The sequence below is a fragment of the Pseudophryne corroboree genome, chromosome 6 (assembly GCF_028390025.1).
Source record: "Pseudophryne corroboree isolate aPseCor3 chromosome 6, aPseCor3.hap2, whole genome shotgun sequence".
Lineage (NCBI taxonomy): Eukaryota > Metazoa > Chordata > Amphibia > Anura > Myobatrachidae > Pseudophryne > Pseudophryne corroboree.
The window spans coordinates 660066372-660075748 of NC_086449.1; the positions used below are offsets into that span (position 1 = coordinate 660066372).

The 9377-nt window shown below is 45.3% G+C and overlaps 1 pseudogene; it reads right to left on the reverse strand.

Annotated features, from left to right (window-relative positions):
• Positions 1-851: 851 nt before the first annotated feature.
• Positions 852-970, reverse strand: LOC134937583 (5S ribosomal RNA; annotated as a pseudogene).
• Between the last annotated feature and the right edge of the window lie 8407 nt (positions 971-9377).

Sequence of the window (9377 nt, forward strand, 5' to 3'; positions counted from 1 at the left end):
TGCCGTGGAAGGTCTTTGAATCAAGTTGAGTCCTCGTCATTCTCCCGGAACCGGAAGCCCGTTCACGTCTGATGCCAGTTGTCTTGTTGCCATGGAGATCCTCCCGTGAGCCGCATATTGACCCGCATGACGACGTCACTTACACCGGAAGCAGACGTATAGCATACCGAAGATTTCTAGTCTAATTTACTCAAAGTCCATGCCTCGTTCTGGGTTCTGTAGCATCGTGGAACGCATAGTTCACTCTGATTGGCCAGTTACGCAGATGCCATTGTTCTCCGTAGTAAATATATAGGATGTGAAAATAAAAACAGTTTTAGTCATCATTTAGTGATTATTTTTATCAGACAAAGAGACGAGAGAATAAAAGGAGCAACCATATATTACTGTGTATATGTATTTGTTTACAAACAACATCATAATATATTATGTACAATCGGAAAATCGCATTATTTTAATTGCATTATTTTAATTGATTGCGGATAATAGACGTAATAATTCATTAATATATTAATATTTTAATATGGAAAAGTGCTTGTGCTATAGTGGTATGTGTGATAAAACCAGCAAGATTAATATTAAAATTAAACGCGAGAAGTGTTTAAGTGATCGCGTTAGTACATATAAGTTCGTTAAGTGCCAGTGCCATATATTATTACAGTGATTCTCACGATCTATGTACGATACGACGTGAGAGATATTCTAGTATGTTAATATTCTATTATTACAGTGAAATTAAAAAGATATAAAGAATTATAAAGTGTAAAATGTGAGCAATATTTTTACGAGTGCATATATATGTGGGTGTCGTAATTTACATATGGTGAATACCTTGTTTCCCTTTTGCTCTTCTTATACAGTACCGGATCTTCCCAGGTAGTCACATCCCCTGGTACTGGTCCGGCCCGACACTGTTTTGCTTCCAAGATCGGACGAGGTTGGGCATTCCCAGTGTGGAATGACTGTATTTATCCAGCAGGAAAACCCAAATTGCCATATGTTTAATTAAAATACATCCTTTATTGGTGATGTGCTAATTACCAGTGATATACAGGTTGAGTATCCCATATCCAAATATTCCGAAATACGGAATATTCCGAAATACGGACTTTTTTGAGTGAGAGTGAGATAGTGAAACCTTTGTTTTTTGATGGCTCAATGTACACAAACTTTGTTTAATACACAAAGTTATTAAAAATATTGTATTAAATGACCTTCAGGCTGTGTGTATAAGGTGTATATGAAACATAAATGAATTGTGTGAATGTAGACACACTTTGTTTAATGCACAAAGTTATAAAAAATACTGGCTAAAATTACCTTCAGGTTGTGTGTATAAGGTGTATATGTAACATAAATACATTCTGTGCTTAGATTTAGGTCCCATCACCATGATATCTCATTATGGTATGCAATTATTCCAAAATACGGAAAAATCCCATATCCAAAATACCTCTGGTCCCAAGCATTTTGGATAAGGGAGACAACCTGTAATCTATTTACAGTGTTGTGGTTACAGGATAGAAGGAAGAGAGAGTGGGGAACCTTCACAGAAATGGTGCAATCTCATAGTTCTCGTTAAGTCCCAACGGGTGCATGGTTCTCAGGTGGAAAATCCAAAACATTTCTCTTTGGGAAAGCTTGGTGGCTAAGTCACCACCCCTTTCTCCTAGTTTCACCACTTCTATTGCTTTAAAGGTGAGTTCCTCTGGGTTTGAGCTGTGTTCTGTCATGAAATGTCTCGGTATGGTATGACTGTCCACTTTGTTTTTAATATTCCGTATGTGTTCCTGGATCCTTAATTTCAAAGTTCTCTTGGTTTTGCCAACGTATTTCTTGCCGCAAGTACACTCCAGAAGGTAGATGACTGACGAGCTGTTACAATTAATAAAGTCCTTGATCTTGTACTCTTTGTTATTGCCGACATCACTGAATGTTCTTCTATTGGGATGAAGATAGCTACAGATATTGCACCGGCCACACTTGTAGGATCCGATGCACTTGGGCATTGCGCCGTTGTCTGCCATTAATGGTTTAAGCATGCTTGGTGCCAGAATGTCCTTCAGATTTCTAGATTTCTTATAGAGAATATCCGGGTGTGGAGGTAGTATCTCTTTGAGAATTGGGTCCATTAGTAGGATTTTCCAATGGTCAATGCAGCTGGTGTTAATAGAGTATTAACACCAGCTGCATTGAGTTCCTTGACCTGATACTAATGGGAAAAGAAGGAAGAGTCACCACCACGAATTATATAAAGAAAGTCGACCAGAATAGTTACTTGCATTACCATAGCAATCATCTGAAGAAATGGAAAAAGAATATTCCGTATTCACAATTCCACAGAATCAGGAGAAATTGCAGCGAATTAAAAGATTGTGAAGAACAACTGGGAATTTTTAAATCCAGATTTGAGGAGAAAGAGTATCCGGCAACTGTTATCCAAGAGGCAATCACGAGAACCAAGGCATTGGAAAGAGAAAAACTGCTCGAATATAGAGTAAAAGACCAAAAGGGAGAAATAGTCTCCTTCATTACCACCTACAACAGACATGAGAACGTGATCAAGAAATCTCTCAATGACCATTGGAAAATCCTACCAATGGACCCAATTCTCAAAGAGATACTACCTCCACACCCGGATATTCTCTCTAAGAAATCTAGAAATCTGAAGGACATTCTGGCACCAAGCATGCTTAAACCATTAATGGCAGACAACGGCGCAATGCCCAAGTGCATCGGATCCTACAAGTGTGGCCGGTGCAATATCTGTAGATATCTTCATCCCAATAGAAGAACATTCAGTGATGTCGGCAATAACAAAGAGTACAAGATCAAGGACTTTATTAATTGTAACAGCTCGTCAGTCATCTACCTTCTGGAGTGTACTTGCGGCAAGAAATACGTTGGCAAAACCAAGAGAACTTTGAAATTAAGGATCCAGGAACACATACGGAATATTAAAAACAAAGTGGACAGTCATACCATACCGAGACATTTCATGACAGAACACAGCTCAAACCCAGAGGAACTCACCTTTAAAGCAATAGAAGTGGTGAAACTAGGAGAAAGGGGTGGTGACTTAGCCACCAAGCTTTCCCAAAGAGAAATGTTTTGGATTTTCCACCTGAGAACCATGCACCCGTTGGGACTTAACGAGAACTATGAGATTGCACCATTTCTGTGAAGGTTCCCTACTCTCTCTTCCTTCTATCCTGTAACCACAACACTGTAAATAGATATCACTGGTAATTAGCACATCACTAATAAAGGATGTATTTTAATTAAACATATGGCAAAAGAGGATTTTGGTACTTACCGATAAATCCATTTCTCTGAATCCTCTAGGGGACACTGGAGTCCTATACAGTAGGGGTGTGAAGCCTTGAACCGGAGGTGTGGTACAATCTTAAATTAGCATTTTCTGCACAGCCGGCTCCTCCCCCTTCACATCCCTCAGTTTGAAAAATTTGACTGAGAGAATAGGACATGACACTATAGCCCATGGCGAGGAACCGAACCGTACAACATATCAAACAGCGGCCAAGAACTCTTAACCGAATAACTAACGCTGTTTGCACGAACTGTTTTAACACGAACTTTTAACACAGCAGGTTGACAGCACCGAGGCGGGCGTCCAGTGTCCCCTAGAGGATTCAGAGAAATGGATTTATCGGTAAGTACCAAAATCCTCTTTTCTCTTTCATCCACTAGGGGACACTGGAGTCCTATACAGTAGGGGACGTCCCAAAGTTTTCCCCCAGGGAGGGAGTGCTGTCGGTGGCCTGCAAAACTAAACGTCCGAACTTAGATTCTCTGGACGCAAAAGTATCAAACTTGTAAAATTTCGCGAACGTGTGGGCTGAAGACCACGTTGCCGCTCTGCAAAGTTGAGTAGTGGAAGCACCCCTGGCAGCCGCCCACGAGGCACCCACTGATCGGGTAGTATGAGCACCCGTCTGAACCGGCACCTCTTTGCCACAGGAAATATAAGCCTGCCGAATGGCAAGTCTAATCCATCTGGACAAAGTCTGCTTAGAGGCCGGCCAACCCTTCTTTGGCCCATCATAAAGAACAAACAAATGGTCCGACTTTCTGAAAGATGACGTAACCTGTACGTATACCCGTAAAGCTCGGACCACATCCAATGACACGTCCTCATCTGTGAGACCCTGGAAAGATGGGACCACTATTGGCTGGTTTACATAAAACCCCGACACCACCTTCGGAAGGAAGTCTGCTCTTGTACGGAGTTCCGCCCTATCCTCATGAAAAACTAAGAAAGGACTCTTACAGGATAAGGCTCCCAACTCGGAAACCCGCCTAGCCGAAGCCAAGGCAAGTAATAACGTGACCTTCCAAGAAAGATATTTCAGGTCTGTACTTGTCAACGGCTCAAAAATCGGTGACTTCAAATATTCTAACACCAAACCTAAGTCCCATGGTGTCGTGGGAGGACGAAAAGGGGGTTGAATCCTCAGAACCCCCTGTAAAAAGGTTTGAATCTCTGGCAAGGATGCTAGCCGCTGTTGAAAAAGAATGGAGAGAGCCGAAATCTGAACCTTCAAAGAGCCCAATCTGAGTCCTCCCTCTAGACCGGCCTGAAGGAACAGTAGAAGTTGCGATAAATGGAAATTTGATGAATTCCATCCCCGTTCCTGACACCAAGCCATGTACCGTCTCCAGATCCTGTAGTAGTGCCTGGCTGTGACCGGCTTCCTAGCGGCAATCATTGTAGGAATGGCCATTCGAGGGATCCCTCTGTTTCTTAAGATCCGGGTTTCAATAGCCACGCCGTCAAACGCAGCCTGTTTAGGTCGGGGTGCAGGAACGGTCCCTGAGATAGCAGGTCCTCTCTCTGAGGTAACCTCCAAGGATCTTCCGCAAGTAACCCTCGCAGGTCGGTGTACCAACTCCTGCGGGGCCAATCTGGTGCGATTAGAATAACCCACACTCGTTCCCGCTTTACTCTTTTCAGAACCCTGGGTATGAGTGGGAATGGTGGAAATATGTAAACCCTTCTGTAACACCACGGAAGTGTTAATGCATCCACTCCTTCTGCTGCTGGGTCTCGCGTTCTTGACACATATCTGGGCAGTTGATGGTTTTGTCGAGACGCCATTAGGTCCACCTGAGGTAGACCCCATCTTCTCACAATCATGTTGAAAATCCGTGGATGAAGGCACCACTCCCCCGGATGCATGTCCTGGCGACTGAGGTAATCTGCTTCCCAGTTCTCCACACCTGGAATGAACACTGCGGAGAGAATGATGTCTCTTCTTTCTGCCCACAACAATATCTTTGTGGCCTCCTTTAACGCCATCCTGCTCTTTGTACCTCCTTGACGGTTTATGTAAGCCGTCGTCGTGACATTGTCTGACTGAATCCTGATGTTCTGATTCATGACTAGGTCTTCTGCTAAGAGAAGGGCATTGTAGACTGCTCTTAGTTCGAGAATATTTATGGGTAATTTGCTTTCCTGTAGCGTCCACCGTCCCTGAAACTGATGGTCGTTTAGGACGGCTCCCCAACCTCTGAGACTGGTGTCCGTCGTCAAGATCTTCCAATCCCAAATGCCGCATTTCTTGCCGGCTGTAAGGTTCTTGTGTACAGACCACCATATCAAGGAGACCCGTACTTGTGGTTGAAGTCGAATTCTCCGATGGAGAAGCCAGTGCGAGCCTGCTCCCTGAGCAATGAGGTTCATTTGGAATGGTCGGGAATGAAGTCTGCCGTACTGGAGAGCTTCGAACGACGCCACCATCTTCCCGAGAAGTTGCACACAGAGGTGCAGAGAAACGGTCTGCGTCCTCAGTACCTGAGCCACTAATCTTTGTAGGTCCTGTACCTTGTTCTCTGGTAGGAACACACGTAATAGGACCGTGTCCAAGATGAGACCGAGGAATTGAATCCGCTGAGTCGGTATGAGGTTGGACTTTTGGAAATTGACAATCCATCCATGTTGAATTAGAAATTGATGGGATGTCTGAACATCCTTGAGCAGTCGATTCTGAGATGGAGCTTTGATCAGTAAATCGTCCAGATAAGGTATAATCGTGACCCCCAACAGTCTCAGTCTTGCCACCATGATCTTTGTGAAAATTCTTGGGGCTGACGCTAGACCGAGCGGCAAGGCCCGGAATTGGTAGTGCTCCGCCACCAGTGCAAACCGTAAGTAAGCCTGGTGAGGAGACCAGATTGGGATATGCAGATATGCATCCTTTATGTCCATGGATACCATGAACTCGCTTGGTTCTAAGCCTGCAATAACTGATTGGATTGATTCCATCTTGAATCTGTAGACTCTTAAAAACTGGTTGAAAACTTTTAAATTGAGTATTGGTCTGACCGTCCCGTCTGGTTTTGGCACGACAAAAAGATTGGAATAGAACCCCGTTCCTTTCTGAGAAGCGGGAACCGGAATAATGACCTCTGCTTGTAGTAATTTTTGAATTGCTGACCGTAGTGCCCTTGCTTTTTGAGGGCACTGAGGCAATCCTGTTGTAAAAAATTGACTGTGAGGCCTCTGTTGAAATTCCAGTTTGTATCCCTGAGAGATTAAGTTGTTCACCCAAAGCTCTGGTGAGGTTTTGGCCCAGATGTCCTGAAAACCTTCCAGTCGGCCTCCCACCAAGGGGGACCCCAGGTGAGCTGGGAGGCCGTCATGCCACGGTCTTGTCAGCAGGTTTATCCTGCTTTCTGGTTGCTGCTTGCGAGCGGCCTCTACCTCTGCCCCCACGTGCTTGTGCACCGAACCCCCTACCTCGGGCTCGAAAGGACTGTGATCTAAATGAAGTAAACGATGGTCCCGAATAACCTCTCCTAGTCTGTGGAGCGGTTCTCGTATAAGGAGTAAGCAGAAAAGTGGACTTTCCCGCTGTAGCCTGCGAAATCCACTTGTCCAATTCTGGTCCGAACAGCATGTCACCCCCAAAGGGAATGGATTCTACCGCTTTCTTGGTGTCAGAGTCACCTTGCCATTCTCTGAGCCATAAAATCCTTCTAGCTGATATGGCCGATGCAGATATGCGCGATGCTATTCTGCTAATATCCTTAGAAGCCTGACACAAGTATGAAGCAGATTCTCTAATGTGTTCCGCCAGCTGTGTAATCTCTTCTAAGATATTTTCCTCCTCAATAGCTTGTACAATACGGCCGGACCATGCACCCATGGCCTTGTTGACCCAAGCACAGACTATCGCAGGTCTCTGCGCTGCACCTGCTGTTACAAACATTGATTTTAACGCCGTGTCAACTTTTCTGTCGGACGCATCTTTTAAAGTAGTTACGTTAGGAATTGGCAAGATTGTCTTCTTTGACAATCTACCTAGTGAAGCATCCACTACCGGTGGAGACTCCCACTTGTCCATTACACCCTTAGGTAGGGGGTAAGTTACCTGAAAACGTTTCGGAAATTGAAAACGTTTGTCCGGTTGTTTCCAAGCCTCCTCCATCTGAGATTGGAGGGATTTAGGAATAGGGAACGCTGCTGAACGCGGTTTCTGGGATTCGAACAAATCGAAATCTTCTGACTCCCGGACTTCCTCTTCCTTAAAGCTTAGGATGTCCTTTACTGCGTCAATTAAGGAATCCAGACCCGAGATCGCCGAGTCTTCTTCAGGAAAATCGGCGTCTAGGTTGGGTTCAATTAACTCACCTTCTTCCGTATCCAGAAGAAAACCCTCTTCCTCCTCAGATTCTGGTATAATAGGAAGAGTTCTTTTAACAGCCTTGCGCACAGTCGTCTCAGCGTGTGCGGGCGGCGTTAACTTGATGAGAAATTCCTCCATTGTCTTTGAGAATCCCGCAGCCCATTCAGATTGCTGTTTGCGGGATTCTGCCATTTCTTTGGAGATTCTATTAGCAAGGTTGTCCTCCCATGCCTTAGCCAGAGCACTGCTCCCAGGTGGAGCGTCCTTGTCTAAGCAGGAGTCGCACACCCCAGAGCTGCCAACCCGCGTGCTCTTCTTGTTACATTTCGTACAAACATAGCAGGTCTTTGAGGTCTTGGTAGCCTTAGACATGTTGTTTTTCTTTTTAAAACCCCTTATCAGGGTATTACTCAGCGCTTTCACCCTTTAAACTAGGAAGAGAAAGACTGGGAGATGACGGAAGCGAAGGTATTGGATCCGGCTGGAATTAACTGTTTCCTTTTTTTATAAAAGGAACAGGCCAAAAGTAAATAAAAATAAAACACCAGCCGACTCGCAAACCTCACACCCCAACTGTAAATCAGCTACGATGTTAAAGTTGGCTTGCTTCCGTGTATTTTCTCCGGGATCTTTGAAAGAGACGTCCCTTGAAAATATAATTTGTAAAGTTTGTTACTTTTCAGGAGATCCTCATTGTAAATATACATTTCACCAGCAGAGGGAGCTGTTGTCTAACTCTCTCTCTACTATCTTAATGCCTGCACTATCCAGGCCGTGCAGCAGGGGGAGTTAATTCATTTATCCTTAAACTTTCCCCTGTGTACACTACTGGAGGGGGGAGGGGGAGGACCCGTCCCTCACCTCAGCCTGGCGCCAATGCGAAGCAACATGGCCCCCATTGCGTAAGTTCATATAAAAAAAACTGGCCTGTTGCACTGTTATTCACATTTATGTTTATTTCTTACTGGCCGCTATACAGCCCGCTCCGGACCCGCCGGCTGGTGCGCGCGACGGGTCCGTCTCCCCCAGCGGCGCCTGTGCTCTTCTCCGCCGCCCGTGGGTCTCTGTAGTTATGCAGCGCGCCCTGGAGCCGCCGGCTGGCGCGCGCGAGGGTCCGCCTGCCGTAGCGGTGCCCGTGCTTCCTCTCCGGCCGTGGGTCTCTATACTGTGTAGTGCCGTCCCCCCCTGCTTACAGGGAAAACGGACTGATTTTCGCGCCGCACTAAGGGTCCCACGCGCCGCTCACCGTGCCCTTCCCTGATGTATAAAGGGGATTTTGTTATAGCAAGCTATACTAGAGGGTTAGAGAGATTCTTTTTCTACATAAATAAAAAAAATAAAAAACCTTTTAGTACTGGAAGACCCTAGCCTAAGCCTGTACCAGTACTCATTATTAGTTGTTCTTTGAGGATCTCCTGTGGAGAGATGCAGGTCCCTTCAATAGGGATCTTTGTCTCTCTGCTATCAGGCAGCTTTGTTCCCCCTTTATTAGGGTTACGCAGCCCCTTTTAGATTTTTCTGTCAGGAGCTCAGTGCTCCACGCTGTTGTGCCTCCAGCACAATTTTTCAAACTGAGGGATGAGGGATGTGAAGGGGGAGGAGCCGGCTGTGCAGACAATGCTAATTTAAGATTGTGCCACACCTCCGGTTCAAGGCTTCACACCCCTACTGTATAGGACTCCAGTGTCCCCTAGTGGATGAAAGAGAAATTGGGTTTCCCTGCTGGAT